We start from the raw sequence: 21,525 nt of genomic DNA on the forward strand, positions 1-21,525 counted from the left end.
TTTTACTGTATTTCATGTCGGTGCCCTGCATCTTGTATATATATTTTTCTAATTTGGGGAGAAGAAGGGAAATAACAAAATGCTGAAATAAAGATACAGGTTGATCCATTGTGACAACGAGGTGTACAAGACACTATGTTGCAAATGAACTTTACAACTTGGGGTGGGGTAGGGAGGAATTGGGGAGGTGAGGTGGGGAGGATGGTAGGGGAATACAAAGGAGGAGGTAACAATGCTCAATAGGAAATGTACTCATTACCTTACTCAGGTAACTGTAATCCCTCTGTACACTATTTTTACAATTAATAACATAATAAAAGAAATAGCATTAACACCAAACACTTGTAATCAGAGAAACTGTTCACTGGTACACTTCTGGTGGCAATGGGTAATGGTAAAGCCATATATAAAGAACTGGCATGAAGATACTGGGGTTTATTTAGTGACAGAGTATTGGCCATCATCTTCAATGTCCTTGGTTCAATCTCAAGCACTGCAAAATGAAAAGAAAAACCTAAGAATATAATAAATAAATTGTATTATTGATCATTTATTCCAGAGAGATGGAAATTTAGGCTTCTACAAAAACCTGTACATGAAACTTCATCGCTGCTTTAATACCCCGGCATGGTGGTACACACTACCTGTAATCCCATCTACTTGGGCAGTCAATGCTAGTCTGGACCATTTAGTTGCAACTTATTTCAAAATAAAAATATCTGGAGTAGGTGTAGCTCAGTGCTGCCTAGCATGCACAAGGCTCTGGGTTCAACTCACAGGATGGAAAAACAATAACAAAAAGAAATAAAAACAACCCGCGCTCACCCTGCTAAACACACACACACACACACACACACACACACACACACACACACACACACACACACACACACACAGAGAGAGAGAACAACATTGCAGGGCTGGAATGTGGCTTAGTGGTAGAATGATTGCCTAGCATGCGTGAAGCCCTGGATTTGATTCTTTAGTACCACATAATCAGAAAAAGCCAGAAATGGTGTTGTTGTGCAAGTGGTAGAGTGCTTGCCTTAAGCAAAAGAAACTCAGGGATAGTGCCTAGGCCCTGAGTTCAAGCCCTAGGACTGGCAAAACCAAAACAAAACAAATAAAACAAAAAAATATTGCAGCTACATCTTTATTCGTAATGACGCTAAACTAGAAACAATCTAAATGCCTTTTTAACATTAACTGCAGAATATTCATATTATGAAATGCTAGCCATGGAATCAGATGAGTAGAAAAAAAGCCAAACTTAAAAAGCCACCAAACGCTAGGCTTTGGTGACTCATGCCTGTATTCCTCGGTACTCAGGAGGCTGAGATCTGAGGATTACAGTTTCCAAGCAGGCAGGAACCGGAAAGTCTGTGAGACTCTATCTCCAATAAACCAGCAAAAAGCCAGAAGTGTTGTGGCTCAAGTGGTAGGGGAGTAGCCTTGAGTACAAAAGTTCAGGGACAACACTGAGGTCCCAAGTTCAAGCTCCAGGACCAGCAGACACACAAAAATGCCATACTATATGATAAAATAGCAAAGCTAATATGTATTATCAAGGATGAGGATAGTAGGGAAAATAGGACTAGTTCTGCCCAGAAAAATGTGGGAGAAGGGGAGCTTGAATGACTGGAACCATCCTGTACCCTAAATATGGTAAATATGGTACAGGTGACATACCTGAACAAAAAATCCCACAAACACATGGATTAATGGAAAACTGATGAGGTGGGAATAAACTGCATTGCACCAGTGTCAACTTCTCAGCAATGATACCGCACTTCAAAATTAGACCAAATATTAACAATTGGGAAATCAGCAAGGGTAGAAGGGACTGCCCTATAAATTTTTTATTAATCACTGGATGTGACTTGATAATAATTTTCAACAAAAAATTTAGAGGATATCAAAACAAGTAATGAAAAACATAGATTAAAACTGACTGAATAAAAGAGTAAACCACGAATCCATGATGACATGAATTGAAGTGAGGAAGAGTGTAAATACCTACCTAGTATCAAGTACCTGTCCACTTTAAACTCATCAATTACAATGAAAAGTACAAACTTCAAATTAGAGAAAGAGGGACTGGAGAGTAGGCCCAATGATAGAGCACTGAGAAGCAGGAACAAGGCTCTGGATTCAATTCCAACATCACCCATAGAGAGGTGGTGGGGGAGGTGCAGGGACGTGAGAAGGGGAAGATGGAGATGAGGAGGAGAAAGGGAGGGGGAGAGGAAACCTGGCATACAGACACTATTTCAATGAAGGGACAGAAGTGAACATCAGTATTGAGTCATTGCACTCCACATCTGAGGAGTGGTTGAAAAAGATACATCATCACCTGTGTGAGCCTCCTATTCAACATGCAGAACCCGAGGGTGCTGTGACTGCAGACAAACCCATCTCATGGGTGAGCTACAAAGTGACTAGGCTGGGTGTGCAGCTCAGTGATAGAGCACAGGTACAAGCCAAGGCTGAGGGTTGGATCCTCAGCGAGGGAGGGTGGGGTGGTATGGGGTACTGACTTCTAATGTTCACCTTTAAGGTGTCACAGTCAAGGAAAGCCTATGGAAATTGTTTCAGACTGAAGAGAGAGGAAAACAAAATGCAACATGGGATTCTGAATGGGCTCCCTTCTGCTAGAAATGACCTTATTTGCAGTGGTAAGATTCGAGGATCAGATGATAGCAATATAGTACATAACTCTCTGATTCTGGTGGCTGGATTTGGTTATACAGGACAATGCCTTTGTCCTGCTAAAGCATCCAAGAACAATCTTAAATGGTAATATTAAATGGTTCAGAAAGAAAAGTTCTCTGTAATGTACTTTCAATACTTGGGTAATTGTGATGATGATGATGATGATTGCGACTATTTGCAGCACTGCAATTGGAAACTCAGGGTCCTGATTGATTATAGTGTGGTTTGAGACATCTCACTATGTAACCTAGGCTGACCTTAAAGTCATAATCTTCCTGCCTCAGCCTCCTGACTACTGGACTTACAACAAGTATTACCACACTAACAAATTTTCTGTAATTCTGTGATAGTTTAAAAATTTTTAAACATCATTTATGCAGGAATTCTTTTTGCAAATTAAAAAAGAAACTACACACTATTATCTGCACGATACAGTTAAATCTCCAGGCATGATGATATATCTTTAGTACCAGTCACATAGCAGGTTGATGCAGAAGGACCACTTGAGACAAGAAGTTGAAGGTAAGCTTGAGTTTGAGATTTCATCTCAAAAAGTGAAAAGTGAGGAATGAGGGTGTAGCTTAATTGTAGCACACTTGCCCAAATGTGTGAGCTCTGAGTTTTATCTACAGTAACACACACACACACACACACACACACACACACACAAATACAGTTACAATGAAATCCACAGGTAAAGATCACTGCCTTAAAAACATGTCTTGGGTTGGGTATGTGGCTCAAATGTCGGAAGATTTGCCTACCATGATGGAAGACCTGAGTGCAATCTCTATTACTGCCAAAAATGGCCTTCAAGGTACAGAAATTTTCTCCAGCAATGAGGAAGTGGGGGCAGATCTTCAGTTCCAGAAGATAGCCTGGGATTCAGAACCTGTGGGAAAAAAGGAAAAAATACCTGGAAAATATATTTTAATAAGAAAAAAAGAATAAGTGCATTGACAATCCAGTTCAAGAAGAGGGAGAAATGAAAATAAGCTTTGAGAACCAAAGCTTTGGGGTCAGATGCTGAAGGAAGCTCCTCAGGAACAGCAGTGCTGTTGTGGGCCTTAGCAATTAGAGGACCCTTCTTGATTTTGTGTGCATTTTCATCTTAACAGCTGCGTTTGCTGATCCAGTTGTGAATAGATACTCCAACCCTGTGGTCCAGTGTAGTGTAGTGCTAGCAGGACTAGCATCATGGGAGGATTGGGGGAGTGAGAGGGCTGGGCTGGAATAAGCCCTGCTTCCTCTTCTTTTTCCTGAGTTGGTTGGTTGATACTACTGGGTTCCATTAAAGGAACATTGATGACTTGGCTGAAGCTTGGGAGGGATCTTACGTGCAATTAGAAAAGCAGAGAAATACCCAAAAGAGATGTTTAAGATCTTCCTCCTTCCTGCGCCGACCCGGTGCCCCCTTTTTTCCTGAGCAGTTTGAAAAGTTTGAGAAGAATGAATAGAATTACCTGGAATCTCTTGGGCCTTGGACACTTTTGGAGGATAGTCTGCAATTTTCCTTCTGTCTCTTCCATGGTAAATGGTATATTCTGTTCTCTCTGTTTCCTAGAGCCATTTTTGCCAATTTATGAGACCTTTTTAATAGCCCATTCCACATCTATTTGGTGGTATTTGTGTGGTATTTAACAAGTAAACTCCAATGATCATTATTATGGTATAATTCCAAATATTTTCTTTATTACTCTTCAGTATTTGTTCACTAATGCTTTATCTATACTTAACGATCCCAAAGAACTTAACGTTTTATTTTCTTTTTGTGTCAGTCCTGGGGCTTGAACTGAGGCCTGGATGCTGTCGTTTAGCTTTATTGCCAAAGTCTATCTCTGTACTGCTTGAGCCACCTCTCCACATTTGGCTTTTTATTGTTTGGAAATGAGTCTCATGGACTTCTTTCTCTGGTCTAGCATTGAACCATGATCCTCAGGCCTCTGCTTCTGAGTCACTTAGGATTACAGCTGTGAGCCATTGGTACATGCCCAAAGAATGTTATATATGTAGTGTATAATTCTTTCACTTTGTTATCTCTGCTTTTCTTTGTTTATTTCTTGGGCTTACTTTCATTTCTCCCTTTTTTTGCATCCTCAATGCATTTATTATTTTTTTTCTTATTAAAATATATTTGTCCTGTTTTTTCCCCTTTATTTTTACACACGTTCTAGATCCCAGGCTATCCTCTGGAACTGAAGGTCTGACCCTACTTCCCCAGTGCTGGGGAAAATGCTTGCACCTTGAAAGACATTTTTGGCAGTAATAGAGATGGCACTCAGGTCTTCCATCATGCTAGGCAAATCTTCCAACATTTGAGCCATGTACCTGGCCCCAGGCATGCTTTTTTATTTTTTATAGATTTTATTATTGTAAAAATACCGTACATGAGTAAGATAATGAGTACATTTCTTATCAAGCATTGTTACCTCCTCCTTTGTTTTCCCCTACCAAACTTCCCCTCCCCATCTACCCAGCCTCTCCCTCCTCCACTGAAGTTGTAAAGTTCGTTTTCAACATAGTACCTTGTACATCTCATTGTTATGATGGGTCATCCTGTATCCTTATTTCAGCATTTTGTTATTTCCCTTCCCCTCCCAAAATTAGAAAAATGTATATACACAATAAAGGGCACCTATATCAAATACAGTAAAAATGAGTTATACTGTGGGGGAAGAACATACAAAAGAAACAAAAAAAACTTACATCGTACATTTTAAATACGTTAAAAAACAATAGCAAGAAAGAAAAAAACCACTTGTGTCCCTATCTTGGGGTTCATTTCACTTAACATCATCTTATATGGTCATATGTACATAGCTTTTGACCTTCTCTGCTTGTCCTCGTCTTATACTTATTATTGCAAATAAGGAAAAACATGGGACTTACGTTTCTTTGGGCCTGGCTTACTTCACTTACTTACTTTTTTCCAAGTCTTTCTATTTCCTAACAAATGGGGCGATGCCATTCTTTCTGATGGAAGCATAGAATTCCATTGTGTATATATATCACATTTTCTTGATCCATTCATCTACTGAGGGGCATCTAGGTTGGTTCCATATCTTAACTATGGTAAATAATGCTGTGATACACATAGTTGTGCTGGTAGCTTTAGTATAGCGTTGTTTGTGATCCTTTGGATAAATGTAAAAAAAATGGGATTGCTGGGTCATAGAAGAGCTTTATGTGGAGTCTGAGTAACCTCCTTACTACTTTCCAAAGTGGGTGAACAAGTTTACACTCCCACCAACAATGCAGTAGGGTTCCCTTTTGGCCACATCCCCTCCAGCATCTGTTGTTACTAGATTTCTTGATTATAGTCATTCTAACTGTGGTGAGGTGGAATCCCAATGTTGTTTTGATTTGCATTTCTTTTATGGCTAGAGAAGTTGAGCCTTTCTTCATGTGTCTATTGGCCATTCTTCTTTCCTCTTCAGAGAAGTCTCACTTTAAGTCTTTAGCCCACTTATTTATCGGACAGTTGTTTCTTTGAAGATTTGGGGGATTCAGTTTTTTGAGTTCTACCCAGGTATATTTTTAAGACCGTGATCTTTACCTCTGGATTTCATTGTAGTTGTATTTTTGTTTTGTGTGTGTGTGTGTGTGTGTGTGAAAGAGAGAGAGAGAGAGAGAGAGAGAGAGAGAGAGAGAGAGAGAGAGAGAGAGAGAGAGAGAGAGAGAGAGAGAGACTGTAGATAGAACACAGAGCTCATAAATTAAGAATTACCCTTTCTTTCCTCCCCTCTCCTATACCTTTCCTCCATGTCCTAAATTTAAAAATATACTTTCCATCATATCTCTATAAGTAGTTAAAAACTAGAGTTAAATACCTAAGTTTTTCCATTAAAAAACTGTTCTGTTTTGGTTTCTATGTGGCATTTAGCATGAGTGAGTCTAAGGATCTTATTTACTGGGGCCTAGTGTAGTCTTTTAGTCCTAATAGTGCATTGTATAATTTTTAAAACAACTTTAAGATGGTCATTAGTGGCTCCCTCCTCTGATCCTAGCTACTCAGGAGGTTGAGATCTGAAGGAATATAGGTTCAAAGCTAACCTGAGCAGGAAAGTCTATGAAATTCCATTTCCAATTAATCAGCAAAATATCAGGCAAGAGTCATGGCTGAAGTGGCAGAATGCCAGTAGTGAGCAAGAAGTTTGTGACAGAGTGTGAGGCCCTGAGTTCAATCTCAATATACACACACAGCTTTTTTTTTTTTTTTTTTTTTGCAATTTTGTCATGTTCCTTTAAGGGTGTTGTCTTCTGCTTTCTTTCATATACATATGATTTTTATTGTAAAAATCTGTACAGAGGGGTTACAGTTATATGAGTAAGATAATGAGTACATTTCCTATAGAGCATTGTTACCTCCTCCTTTGTTTTTCCCCTGCCATCCCTTTCTTCCCCACCTCCCCAACTTCCTCCCTCCCAGCCTCTAAGTTGTATAGCTCATTTCAACATAGACACACATGGCTTTCAAAAAGATTTACTGTTGGTATAATTTGCAGAGGGGAAGGGAAAAAACAAGTTGTTTTAATAGGGATACATGTGGTCTCATTGCAACAATGAGATGTACAAAATGTTAGGTGGAAAATGTAACCTTACAACTTTGCCAGGGGAGAGGTGGATGGGGGGAGTGTAGTCATGGAAATGTGAGGGCAGGGATGGTAGGGGAAAAAATGGAGGTGGCAACAATGCTTGATAAGAAATGTACTTATTACCTTACTCATGTAATTGTAACCCCTCTATATGGTATTTTCACAATTAAAAAACTTATTAAAAAGGTGTATGTATTTCTAGGCTCAGGTCTCATATTGTCAAAAATAAAAATTAAAAAAAACAGAAAAAACAGAAAAAAAGATTTAAATATATCTCAAAGGAGAAAAACGTCACAATTAAAAACTTTCTAAAGCGAATGTTCTAATGAAGAGATAGAGGGATGAGTCTTTCCAATTTTGCCCTTGAAAATATTATTTGCCTTTTCAGATCTGTTTTACCTTTGTTAGACTTGTGGAAAATTTATACCAGACAAAGGGAAGAAATCTATTGACAACTCTAGTCCACACTTCATATTTGTCTTGTTCTCACTTTGTAATGAAAAGGATTTGCCAAAGGAAAGGAGGGAAATCCAGGAAATGCTGTTTCCAAGGGAGTCAACATGATTTGGATCAGAGCATTGCAGAATTTAAGGCACTTTCTTTTTTTTTTAGTAAGTTTTTTTTATTGTGAAAATACCATACAGAGGGGTTACAATTACATGAGCAAGGTAATGAGTCCATTTATTATCAAGCATTGTTGCCTCCTCTTTTGTTTTTCCCTTCCCCTCCCATCTCCACAACTACACTCCGCTCCCCTCCGCCCTCCCCCCCCCCCATCTAAATTGTAAAGTTCGTTTTTTCGACATAGAGTCTCTCTTTTTTTTTCTTTTTTTTTTTGGGTCCGGTCGTGGGGGTCTGAACTCTGGGCCTGGGCGCTGTCCCTCAGCTCTTCAGCTCAAGGCTACTAGCGCTCTACCACTTGAGCCACAGCGCCACTTCCGGCTTTTTTCTTTTTGCTTATGTGGTGCTGAGGAATCCAACCCAGGGCCTCAGGCATGCAAGGCAAGCACTCTACCACTGAGTCACCTTCTCAGCCCTCGACATAGAGTCTTGTACATCTCATTGTTGCAATGGGTCAACCTGTATCCCTATTTAAACAATTTTTTTTCCCTTCCCCTCCCCAAATTATGCCAACATCAAATACAGTGAAAACAGGGGTTATACCATGGGGGAGGTACATACAAAGCACTAGAATCAACTCCAAATGTATCAAAGACCTTGGAGCAGACACCCTGAAAACATTACAGGATGGAATAGGAGAAACCCTAAGTTTCCTTGGCACAGGTCGAAATTTTCTTAATAGAGGCCCAGAAACACAACAAATCAAAGACAGGTTGGATAAATGGGATTTCATGAAATTGCAGAGCTTCTGCATGGCAAAGGACATAGCTAGCAAGATCAATAGAAAGCCAATGGATTGGGAGAAGATCTTCACTAGCCATATCACGGACAAGGGTCTCATATCTAAAATATACTTGGAACTCAGAAAATTAAATCCACTAATAACAAATCTTCAAAGACAAAACTGCCCAATAAATAAGTGGGCTAAAGATTTAAAGAGAAACTTCTCTGAAGAGGTAATAAGAATGGCCAATAGACACATGAAGAAATGCTCAACCTCATTAGCCATAAAGAAATGCAAATCAAAACAACACCTCACCACAGTTAAAATGGCTATAATCAAGAAATCTAATACCAACAGATGCTGGAGGGTATATGGCCAGAAGGGAACCCTACTGCATTGTTGGTGGGAGTGTAAACTTGTTCAACCACTTTGGAAAGTTGTATGGAGGTTCCTCCATATAGACTCCACATAGAGCTCCCCTATGACCCAGCAATTCCACTTTTGGGCATTTACCCAAATGATCACAAACAAGACCATACTAAGGCTACCAGCACAACTGTGTTTATTGCAGCATTACTCACCATAGCTAAGATATGGAGCCAACCCAGATGCCCCTCAGTAGATGAATGGATCAAGAAAATGTGGTATATATACACAATGGAATTCTATGCCTCCATCAGAAAGAATGACCTTGCCCCATTTGTTAGGAAATGGAAAGACTTGGAAAAAATTATTATTTTTTTCTCTTTCTTTTTTTCTTTTTTTTTTTATTGTGAAAATATTGTACAGAGGGGTTACAATTACATGGACAAGATAATGAGTACATTTCTTATCAAACATTGTAGCCTCCTCCTTTCTTTCCCCTTCCCGACCCTTCCCATCCTCCCCCTGCTACCCCCAAACCTCCTCCCCCCCCAAAGTTGTAAAGTTCATTTTCGACATAAGGACTTGTACGTCTCATTGTTGCAATGGGTCCACCTGTATCCCTATTTATATGATTTGTTTTTTCCCTTCCCCTCCACAAATTATACTGACATCAAATACAGTGAAAGCAAGGGTTATACTGTGGGGGAGGGACATACAGAGCAACAAAGAAATAATCTTATAAATGTGTTAGAAACAATCGCCTGAAAGAAAAAAAAAAACATTTGAATACATATCTTAGGGTTCATTTCCCTAACATCACCTTATCTGACCTTTTCTCCTTGACTCAGACATATACTAGTTATTGCAAATAAGGGAAACCATGGGACCTATGTTTCTTTGGAAGACTTGGAAAAATTATATTAAGTGAAGTAAGCCAGGCCCAAAGAAACATAGGTCCCATGGTTTCCCTTATTTGCAATAACTAGCATAAGGCACTTTCTAACACAAAAGAATTCACAGGTGACAATCAGAAGTTGAGACAATAGAGATAGATCAGTTTGAAACCTGAAATGGAGGTCAGTGAAACATAAAGAACTGATGAATAAAGTTGATGCATGAAGGCCATCCCTAAGCCACATATTGACTTAATACAAGGCAGAAATTCTTGTTGATTCAGGGATCTTAAGCATAATCCATAATCAGTTGTCGAGAGCCAAAAGTTGAGTCTCTCAACATAATAGGCTTGACTATCTCACTGGAACATCTTGAGGCTGAGTTTACAGAATCCTACCCTCATCCTGCCCTAAGTAAACATCCTGCAACTGCTAACGACCACCCTTTCCCCCTGCCCTAAGCAAACATCCTGCACTGCTATGGCCAATGAAAAAGCTTCCTTAATGGCCAATGAAAAAGCTTCCTTATTCCAAGCATACAAATACCCCTGTGTGAAAAATAAAAATTTGCAGCTTGATCAGAACCCTTGTCTTGCTGTCATTCTTCGTGTCTCTTGTCCCTTCATTCCTTCTAGCTTAGGTTCACTGCCCTCGTTGAAGTCCTGCGGGTCGGGACAATCAGTGACTAAATACTACATGTGCTGATCCAGCCTCAATTTAGCAAGGCTAAACAAACTGCGTGCCAGTGGCTCAGACCTGTAACCCTTGCTACTCAGGTGGGTGAGATCTGAGGATCATGGTTCCCAGCCAGCTGGAGCAGTTTGTGAGATTCTTATTTCCAGTAAACTACCAAAAAATAAAATCTGAAAGTGGAGGTATTGCTCAAGTGGTAGAATGCTATACTTGAGGAAAAAAACCCAAGCCAAAACAACAACAAAACCAGCTCAAGAACAAACAGTTCCCAATCCCTGAGTTCAAGCCCCAAGAAGAACCAAAGACCAAATCAACTCAGGCATAATTCAAGACTGCACATTGGAAATAATCAATGTTGCTGAAAGCTGGTGGCTTGTGCTTTATAATCCTGGCTACTCATGAGGGTGAGACCAGAAAGATCAAGAACCAATCTGGGCAAAAATGTTCACTAGACTCCATTTCTAAACAACCAGGAAAAAGTCACACTGTAGGTGTGGCTTATGTGATAGAATTTCAGTCAGAAAGCTCAGCAAACATGAAACTCTGAGTTCAAACCACAGTACTACCAAAGAAGGGGATTGTTGTATTATCTAAAATACCCAGTTTAAGAGATACTCAGTGAAACAGAAAAAGTGTGACTCATATATGGCAATAAAGAAAAACAATTCATAAAATCCTAAGCACTAGATGCTGCCTTTGAGGGGAAAAGATGTTAAGTTACTAGGCAAAAGCTGTATAACATCTGTTAAGAATATGTTCAAAGAACTAAAGACAATAATGGTGGAAGAATTATAGGAAGATAGAATTTGTCAATGACTCATCGAATAAAAAGTATTAATAAATGTTATTTTCAAAAACAGACAAGTAAAATTTTTGAATGAAAAAGTACATTTTATTTTTTTTTTATTTTTATTTTTTGGGTCCGGTCATGGGGCCTGAACTCTGGGCCTGGGCACTGCCCCTCAACTCTTCAGCTCAAGGCTAGCACTCTACCACTTGAGCCATAGCGCCACTTCCGGCTTTTTTCTTTTTGCTTATGTGGTGCTGAGGAATCGAACCCAGGGCCTCATGCATGCAAGTCAAGTGCTCTACCACTGAGCCACCTTCCCAGTCCCAAAAAGTACATTTTAAATTGAAAAAAAATCACAGATAATAAACAGTAGAGCTGAACTTGAAGAAGAAAAAGACAGTAAGCCTTATGGTCCACAAACATGTGTCTAAGCTGTGGATGGCTTTGAAATCAGAGGAACAGATTATGCTAGCCTTGAACAAATGAAACTCAGAGACAGTGCCCAGGCCCTGAGTTCCAGCCCTAGGACTGGAAAAATAAATAAAAGAGAATGCGGATAACCTCTAGAATCAGAATAAGACAAGAAAGCAAGTTTCCTTTACAGCCCCAAAGGAAGTACAGCTTGGAAGATACCTTGATTTTGCTAAAATAAGATGGATGGACTTCTGACTTCCAGAAATGTATGCTTTAAATTTTTGCATAGATTTGTGGTGATTTTGCTACAAAAGCAGTAAGACATTAAAAAATTAGCATTACTGTCCCACAAAAACTTCAGAGTCCAGGTACTGTTGGCTCACACTTATAATCCTGGCTATTCAGGAAGCTTAAATCTGAGGATGGCAGTTCAAAGCTAGCCCAGGCAGAAAAGTGTATGAGACTATGACCTCCAATTAACCACCAAAAAGACAGAAGTGGAGCTGTGGCTCAAGTAGTAGAGTGCTAGCCCTGAGCAAAAGAGCAGAGAGACAGTGCCCAGGCCTTGATTTCAATCCTCAGGGCCAGAACAAAAAAAAGAGAGAAAGAAAGAAAGAAAGAAAGAAAGAAAGAAAGAAAGAAAGAAAGAAAGAAAGAAAGGAAGGAAGGAAGGAAGGAAGGAAGGAAGGAAGGAAGGAAGAGAGAAAGAAAAAAGAAATTCTCAGGGATGTTAATCAGGCTGAATGAAAGGGAACCACCGAATAATTAAAACCCACACATTTCAAAGACTCAGTGGCTCATAACTGTAATCCTACCTACTCAGGAGGATAAATCTGAAATTTGCAGTTCAAAGTCAACCCAGGTAGGAAAGTCTGTGAGACTCTTATCGCCAATGAACTACCAAAAGGCCAGAAATGAAGCTGTGGCTCAAGCAGTAGAGCACTAGCTTTGCAAAAAAGCTCATGGATCCACCCAGGCCCTTGAGTTCAAGCCCTTGAACTCCACCCCCACCTCACCCCCCTCCACTGCCAGCCCATTGGTGGCTCATGCCTATAATCCTAGTTACTCAAAATGGTGAGATCATGAGGAGTATAGTTCAAAGCCTGGTGGTTCTGCCTGGTCAGACAAATCAGCATGATTCTATCACTAAAATAAACAGCAAAGAGCCAAGCTGGAGATGGAGCTCACATGTTGTTACAACACTTGATGTGAAAGAGAAGCAACCCAAGCAAGGGCAAGGCTCTGACATCAAACTCCCATACTGGCAAAAAATGCTGGTAAAATGTTATTATAATTATTTTTGCCAATCCTGGGACTTGAATTAGGGGCCTGGTACTTGCTCTGAGCATCTTCGTGTTCAAGGCTAGTGCACTACCACTTGAAACACAACACCACTTCCAGCTTTTTCTGAGTAGTTCATTGGAGATAAGAGTCTCAAGGACTTTCCCTTTCCTGTTCAGGTTGGTTTGAACCACCATCCTCAGATATTATCCTCCTGAGTAGCTAGGATTACAGGCATGGTGGTAAAGTGCTTATAAACATAATTATAAAATCGTTAATTTTTACTGTTAAGCAAGTGCTCCATATAATTATATATGCATACAAATCATATATAGAAATGCAATATTTTTAATAATAAAAATGAAAGGGTCAGACAAAAGTATAATGAAGAAAACAGGCAGTTAATAATAATCTGAATGCACCGAAAGAAATAATGAGTGCCAGTCTGGGTACAGTGGCACTTAACCTGTAGTTCCAGCTACTCTGGAGACTGTGGCAGGAGGTCACTTGAACCCAAGTGTTGGAGGCTAGCCTGGACAATAGAGTGAGACACTGTCTCAATGAAAAACAAAGAAAATAGAGAAAAAATTTCTCAGAAATAAAAAGATGCAAAAATGGTAAATAAAGTTATTATCAAAATATGCAAGTGGGGTGATGGTGACTCACTCCCACAATTCTAACTACTCAGGAGATTGACAAATTCAGCATCTTAGTTCGAAGATAGCCTGGGCAGAATAGTCTGAGAAACTCCATCTCCAAAATACCAGCAAAAAGCCAGGCTAGTGGCATGACTTAAGTGGTAGAATATCAGTTAGGAAAGCATGAAGCCTTAAATTTAATCCCAAGTTCTGGAAAAATAATTTTTTCTAAAATTGTTCTTTTTAAATGTTTTTTCTTTTTCTTTTTGTCAAGGTGATGTACAGAAGGGTTTCAGTAACATAAGTAAGGCAATGAATACATTTCTTGTCAATCTTGTTACCCCTTCCCTCAATTTTCTCTTACTTTCCCTCCCTGCAGCCTCTACAAGTTGTACAGATCTTTTCCAACATATTGTCTTGTGTATATTGCTGTTGCATTGGTTCCTTCTTGTCCTTTGTCTCACTATTCTGTTGTTCCCCTTCCCTTCCCTAATTCAAATAAACGTATAGACAATACCAGGGTACCAAACTCAAATACAGCAAAAACAGAGGATATACCATAGGGGGAAGAACACACAAAATAAACAAAACTACCATAGTACATGAAACAAAATAACAACAGAGAAAAACCTCTTGTGTCCATGTCTAAGAGTTCATTTTGCTTAGCATCATCTTATATGATCATATGTACATAGCTATTGAGCTATCCTGCTCATCTGCTAAGATTATTCTATATGTATACTAATTATGGAAAAAGAATTCTATAATCATACTTTTACTATCTTATTAAAAACGTGATTATCACAAAAAGCAGTAATTGCAATATTACATTGTTGTTTGTAATACATATAAATATACTGTTATAATAATGGAAGAAAATAAAAGGGATAAGGAAGCTATGAAGGAACTAAGATTCTCTTTATTGGAATTAATGGCAAAAACCTAAAATACTTTAAATTAGCATATATATTGGAAGTAAATGCACCAACTTAAAAATTGCCCAAAATGTAGTATGACTCACTGAAGGAATGGAAAATTTACACCAGAAAATATTTAGTACAAAGAAAACATGGAAAACAGCAAAAAAAATGACAGTGAAGTTTATAGAAATCAAAAGCACAATTGCAGGAAAAGTAAGGGGAAAAAGGAATCAATTATGCTGGCACACATCTATAATCTTGGACTAAGGAACCAGAAGCAGGTCTCCAAACATGATGGAAAGAGTCAAACTATTCAGATCGGAACTATGGCTGGGGAAAGACTTATCTCAACCTGAACATGAAATATAGGATTGAAGGAGTGGCTCAGTACTATTACCTAATTCTAAAATGTATGATGTCATGATTTTGAAAAAAAAAAAGTAATCCTGAAGGAAAAAGGGTAGGAAAACTAAGAGGAACTAGGTGTAAGGGTATACCATGGAAATTGCAGAAAAATAAGCAAAAAATAGAATAAACTTTTGATAAACATCAATTAGAGCAAAACATCAGATACAACAACTCTCAACTCTAATATCTAAAATTAAAAAACAGTAGCTTCTAGGAGCTGATTAACCAGAAAAAACTGTGGTTCAAATGGTAGATTATGTTATCCTTGTGCACAAAAGCTCAGGGAGAGTGTACAGACCCTAACTTCAAGTCCCAGTACTGGCATTTAAAAAAATGGCAAATGAGTCTTAACTAAAATTGAGAGACTCTCTTTTGAAAAGTGACTATGATAACAAGCACAAGGAAAACTAAAAGGTCAGAAATAATATTTGAAAATCACATCCTTGGTAGGCTGGAAACCAAAACAACTAACTAATATGTAGAATGCAAAGTAAAAAGACAAATCACCAGTAAATAAGTAAATATGTAAATAAGTAAAATAAATAAATATGGATATTGGTGAGAGGACATTGGACATTATTTACAACTAGGAAACTGTGACAAACCACAGTGAACATGTAATGGAAGGCTGTACCTCTAATCCAGGTACTGGAGAGGCAGAAGGAAGAAGATGGAGGATTTTACAAATGGCCTCTGAGATAAAGCAGTGTGTGTGGGGGGAACCCAGACTCAGAAAATCAAAACAAGACAAACAAGAAATATCTATCTATCTATCTATCTATCTATCTATCTATCTATCTATCTATCTATCTATCTATCACCTATCTATACATACACACATGAATCAATAAATCAAATAAAAATAAAAGTAAATAAGAACAATTAACAATACACAATAGTAAATTTAAAAGATTAACACAAAAAGCAATAATAAAAATGTGCACTAGAAGCCACAATCAACTATTGAAGAAGATGAGATAAGGAAGAGCAGTCTCTGTAGAATAAGAATAAAGCCAGGCTAGAAGCAGAGTTCAAGTCCAAGAGTGCCACAGGAGTGAGCAAGTGAGCCCTTGAGTTCAAATTCCAATGCAGACAAAAAAATGATTTAAAGATTGTAGTGGGACAGAAGTGGTGGCTAACATATATAATCCAAGTGCTGAGGAAGGAGGTGTGGAACGCTGGAGAGTTCAAGGCCAGCCTGTAATAGGTTGTAATTTCTTGCCTCAGAAAACACACTAAATAAATAAGCAAATTGAAAAATGAACAGGTAGGTAAGTAAATGAATAAATTTTAATAAATGATAAAATAAAATAAAAATGACAAAAAAAACCCACAATGAACCTAACAACAGTAGGTCATCCCTATAATAACATCTATAATAACAAAGGTACTCAGACAGATAAGGCCCAAAGGACCAGGAGAAATTCCAGGATACTCTTGCTATAAAAACACAAGCAAAAGGCAGTGATAGAGACACAAGTGGGAGAGTGCCAAAAGAGAGTCAATGTACGAGAACAAAATTTGCAAAATGCTTTGACCTTGAAAAAGAAAAACTTCTGATAAACAACACTCAAACCATGGTAACTAAAAAAAGAGGCAAATGTTTTAATAAAATCGAGACATTCTCATCTTATAATATACCCGCAAGGCTTGAACACAGTACACCTAAAAGTCACTTAGATTTCTAAGTAAGAAATAAATCACTAGGAAGTATCTAGCAAGGTATGGGAGCAAAGCAGTTGAGAAAACATTCAACATTATTCACACCTAGGAGAATGTGTATGATAAACCACAATGCGCTTGGAATGAGGACCCACATATGTAATGCAGGTACTATAGAGTCAGAGGCAAAAGACTGGAATATTCATGGATATGCTGTGGTAGATGGAGAGTCCCTGGTTCAGAAGACAAAGATAAAACAAATATACAAGTAATAAGCACATTAATACTTAAGCACACCCATGTATGTACATGACCAGAATAGATTAAATAAATGTTAATATGGAAAACATCATAAAATTAAAAATAACAGTAAACATAAAAATAAATATAAAATGAAAAATAAAACTTCAGTAATTTGGCACCAGACACACTACAAGCCATATAGGTAGTCAAAATGTTGAAACAATGAGAATCTGCACGGGCAGTAATTTGAGATTTCAGTATCCCTAAAATGACAAGAAAAGAAACAAGATGGGAACATAGTTCAAGTACAAAAATGCCAATTCAGTGAGCAAACAAACAAACATGAGTCTTTGAATTCAAATCACACTACAAAATCCAAAAATGACTAAAAGAACAACACAACAGTCAGAGAAACACTGTGGCCCAGGTGTGTAATTCAGATATTGGGAGGCAGATGGGGGAGGATGCAAAATTTGGGCATGCCTGGTCAAGATTGCAACACCAATCTCAGAAAACAAACAAAAATAAATAAACAAGGAAAAAGGTATGTGAATACATGTATGCATTTTTATGAAAGATGATAAAATTAAACAAAAAAATAACACAATTTAACCATGATCAATAGTTAAGACCTGTGATCACACAGGTTCTGGGAATGACACAACTGGCCAATTGGATCTGGTAGAAATTCCAAGAGATTGCTCTTCCCAAAAGTTCAGCACACAACAGTAACAAATGTTGGACACAAGTGGTAGAGTGCCATCTATCCAATCAAACTTACCAATCTGGATAAAACTTTTTTCACTGTAGTTGATGTTGGTATAATTTGGGGAGGGGAAGGAAAATACAAATTGTTTAAATAGGGATACAGGTTGACCCATTGCAACAATGAGATGTACAAGACATTATGTCGAAAAACGAACTTTACAATTTAGGCTGGGGGAGAGGGAGTGTAGTTGAGGAGGTGGGAGGGAGGGGATGGTAGGGGAAAAACAAAGGAGGATGCAACAATACTTGATAAGAAATGTACTCATTACCTTGCTCATGTAACTGTAACCCTTCTGTACATATTTTCACAATAAAAACACTTATATTAAAAAAACAGAAAAACATGGCTGTGAAATTGAGTTAGATGTGAAATTGAATTGGAAAAATATTTCTGAGAAATGACTTCCATAAAATCATCCCTAAAATTCAAAATGACAAATAAGTCTTTAGTCAAACAAACACACTCTTCAATAAATGCTGGCATGCCAAGCCCAGAGAAACATAGGTCCCATGGTTTCCCTTATTTGCAATATCTAGTATATGCATGAGTCAAGCAGAAAAGGTCAGATAAGGCGATGTTAGGAAAATGAACCCTGAGATATGTATTCAAATGTTTTTTTTCTTTCACGCATTTGTTTCTAACGCATTTATAAGATTATTTCTTTGTTGCTTTGTATGTCCCTCCCCCACAGTATAACCCCTGCTTTCACTGCATTTGATGTCAGTATAATTTGTGGAGGGGAAGGGAAAAAACAAATCATATAAATAGGGATACAGGTGGACCCATTGCAACAATGAGAAGTACAAGTTGTCATGTCGAAAACGAACTTTACAACTTTGGTGGGGGGGAAGGATAGGGTGGGGAGCGGGGGAGGCTGGGAAGGGATGGGAAGGGGAAACAAAAGAGGAGGCTACAATGCTTGATAAGAAATGTACTCATTATCTTGCCCATGTAATTGTAACCCCTCTGTACAGTATTTTCACAATAAAAAATAAATAAAAATTTTTAAAAAAGATACAAAAAATAAATAAATACTGGCATGCCAAACAGAAGGCAAGCAAGAGGCTGAGGAAAAATATTTACAAATTATGTGCCTGGTATGGTTGTAACCAGAACACTCACACTACTTAGGATTCAAAGTAAGAAACCAAATCACTAGCAAATATTTGGCAAATAATTGAAAATTGTCAAGTGAGGCTACTTTGACTGTAATTGATACCAAAACAAATGTAAGTGATAAACCACAGTGAGACCAGAGGCAAGGTCCACATGTGTAATCTAGAACAAGAGGGGCAGATGGAAGAAGGTGGAGGGTTCCTGATGGCCTTGGGCACTGGGTGAGACCATGGTCACAAAAAAAAAAAACCAAAAAATGTGTAATTAATAAATTCCTAGAAACAACTATATAAAAAATGCGTGAGTACATGGAAGGATCCATAAATGAATAGATGGTTCAATGGATTGGTTAAACAATAGATAGATAAATGAATAAACAAATTAATGGCTAAAGGAAAAGAAAATAAGAAATAGGAATGAACTAAGTGGTAAAACACAACCCCAAATAGCAATACAGCTCGAAACATATGAACACAAATAATAAAATGCTCAATAAAGTATGGTAGCAGAGGCTCCAAATATTTATTAGACTAATAAGAATGGTAAGATGAGAATCCTCACTCTGTTCAGAAAAGTTCAAAAGACTTTATTGCCAAAATAACAAGTAAAAGTCATCCTAGAAGCATGGTTCACATGTAAGAGTGCAGGCTGAACGAGTAAGCAAGCAAGGATAAGGCCCTCAATGTGTGATCCAGATAGTGAAAGGCAGATGTGGGAGGCTGCAGAGGTGAGGACATACCTAGTTTTCTTTGTAACTCCCAGACACTCAAAACCAACAAAATAAAATAAGTATGTAAAGGTTTAAATCAGTATAAACAGTATTGAATTCCAGATATTGACTAAGGACAGATATGTGAATCTGTATGGGCAGAAAACACCCTCATCTCAAATAACAGACCAACAAGTGAAAGACAGGGTGGAAAGATGCTTGAGTATTCCAGGACCAAATCTGGGCTACCATACTCATAAAAGAGTTATATAAATAAATACACATATAAAACTAAAGAGTTTGATCAAAAAAATAGGATGAGTAAGCAAAAAAAGGGAAATCCATAAGTACACACCACTGTAGAGACAAAAAGGAAAGAGAAAAATGGTTTATCAAAATGTCCTTTAATGAGTGAGAAATGGTTAGGCAACATGTGTGAGGAAGGTATAGAGAAGAGACAGGGAAGGATAGATAGTTCATGGCACACCTATTCTAGGTGGTTGTTTCAATAAACAAATAAAATTTATATTAGTCATTCATTCACTCAAAAACAAGAATGAAACAAAAATTGCAAAATACAAAGCTGAAACCCAGTATGGGAGGTGTCTGGGTAGAAAACGTGAATAGAGACCATCAATCAAAAAGCAAGAAAAAGACAGACTGGAAACATTATAGGAAGGGATAGGAGAAACTCAAGGCTCCTTGGCATAGGCCAAAATTTTCTTAATAAAGACCCAGAGACACAACAAATCAAAGAAAGGTTGGACAAATGGGATTGCATGAAATGGTAGAGCTTCTGCATGGCAAAGGACATAGCTAGCAAGATCAATAGAAAGCCCATGGATTGGTAGAAGATCTTCACTAGCCATACAACGGACAAGGACCTCATATCTAAAATATACTTAGAACTCAAAAAATTAAATCCACCCAAAACATCAAAGAAACAACTGTCCCATTAATAAGTGGGCTAAAGACTTAAAGAGAGACTTTCCTAAAGAGGAAATAAGAATGGCCAACAGACACATGAAGAAATGCCCAACTTCTTTGGCCAGAAAAGAAATGCAAATCAAAACAACATTGAGATTCCACCTCACCCCAGTTACAATGGCTATAATCAAGAACTCTAGAACAACAGATGCTGGAGGGGATGTGGCCAGAAGGGAACCCTACTGCATTGCTGGTGGGAGTGTAAACTTGTTCAACCACTCTGAAAATTGGTATGTACGTTCCTCAAAAGACTCCACATAGAGCTCCCTTATGATCCAACAATCCCACTTTTGGGCATTTACCCAAATGACCACAAACAAGGCCATACTAAAGCTACCAGCACAACTATGTTTATCGGCACATTATTCACCATAGCTGAGCTATGGAACCAATCCAGATGCCCCTCAGTAGATGAATGGATCAAGAAAATGTGGTATATATACAGAATGGAATTCTATGCCTCCATCAGAAAGAATGGCATCACCCCATTTGTAAGGAAATGGAAAGACCTGGAAAAAAATCTTATTAAGTGAAGTAAGCCAGACCCCCAAAACATAGATCCCATGGTTTCCCTTATTTGCAATAATTTGTATACATCTAGGATAATCTTAGGAGATGAACAGAATAGCTCTACATCTATCTATATATGACCATATAAGATGATGCTAAGCGAAATGAACTCCAACACATGGACACAAGTGTTTTGTTGTTGTTGTTTTTAATGTACTATGTGATTTTTTTATTTCTTTTGTATGTTCTTCCTCCTATGGTATACTGTTTGTTGTTATTCTATTTGGTAGTCTGGTATTGTATATATATTTATTTGAATTATGGAAGGGAAGGGGAACAACAGAATGGTGAAACAAAGGACAAGGGAGAACCAATTCAATAGCTATATACACAAAACAATATGTTGGAAACGATCTGCATTACTTGGGGGAGAGGGAGAAAACTGAGGGAAAGGGTAACAAGGTGGACAAGAAA

General features: G+C 38.1%; 1 pseudogene; it reads left to right on the forward strand.

Moving 5' to 3' along the window:
• The first annotated feature begins 3,456 nt into the window (after window positions 1-3,456).
• The window catches only part of LOC122128311, a 31,671-nt pseudogene continuing 13,602 nt past the window's right edge, over window positions 3,457-21,525 (forward strand).

The sequence above is a fragment of the Dipodomys spectabilis genome, unplaced genomic scaffold (assembly GCF_019054845.1).
Source record: "Dipodomys spectabilis isolate Male_0828 unplaced genomic scaffold, ASM1905484v1 ptg000328l, whole genome shotgun sequence".
Taxonomy (NCBI): Eukaryota; Metazoa; Chordata; class Mammalia; order Rodentia; family Heteromyidae; genus Dipodomys; species Dipodomys spectabilis.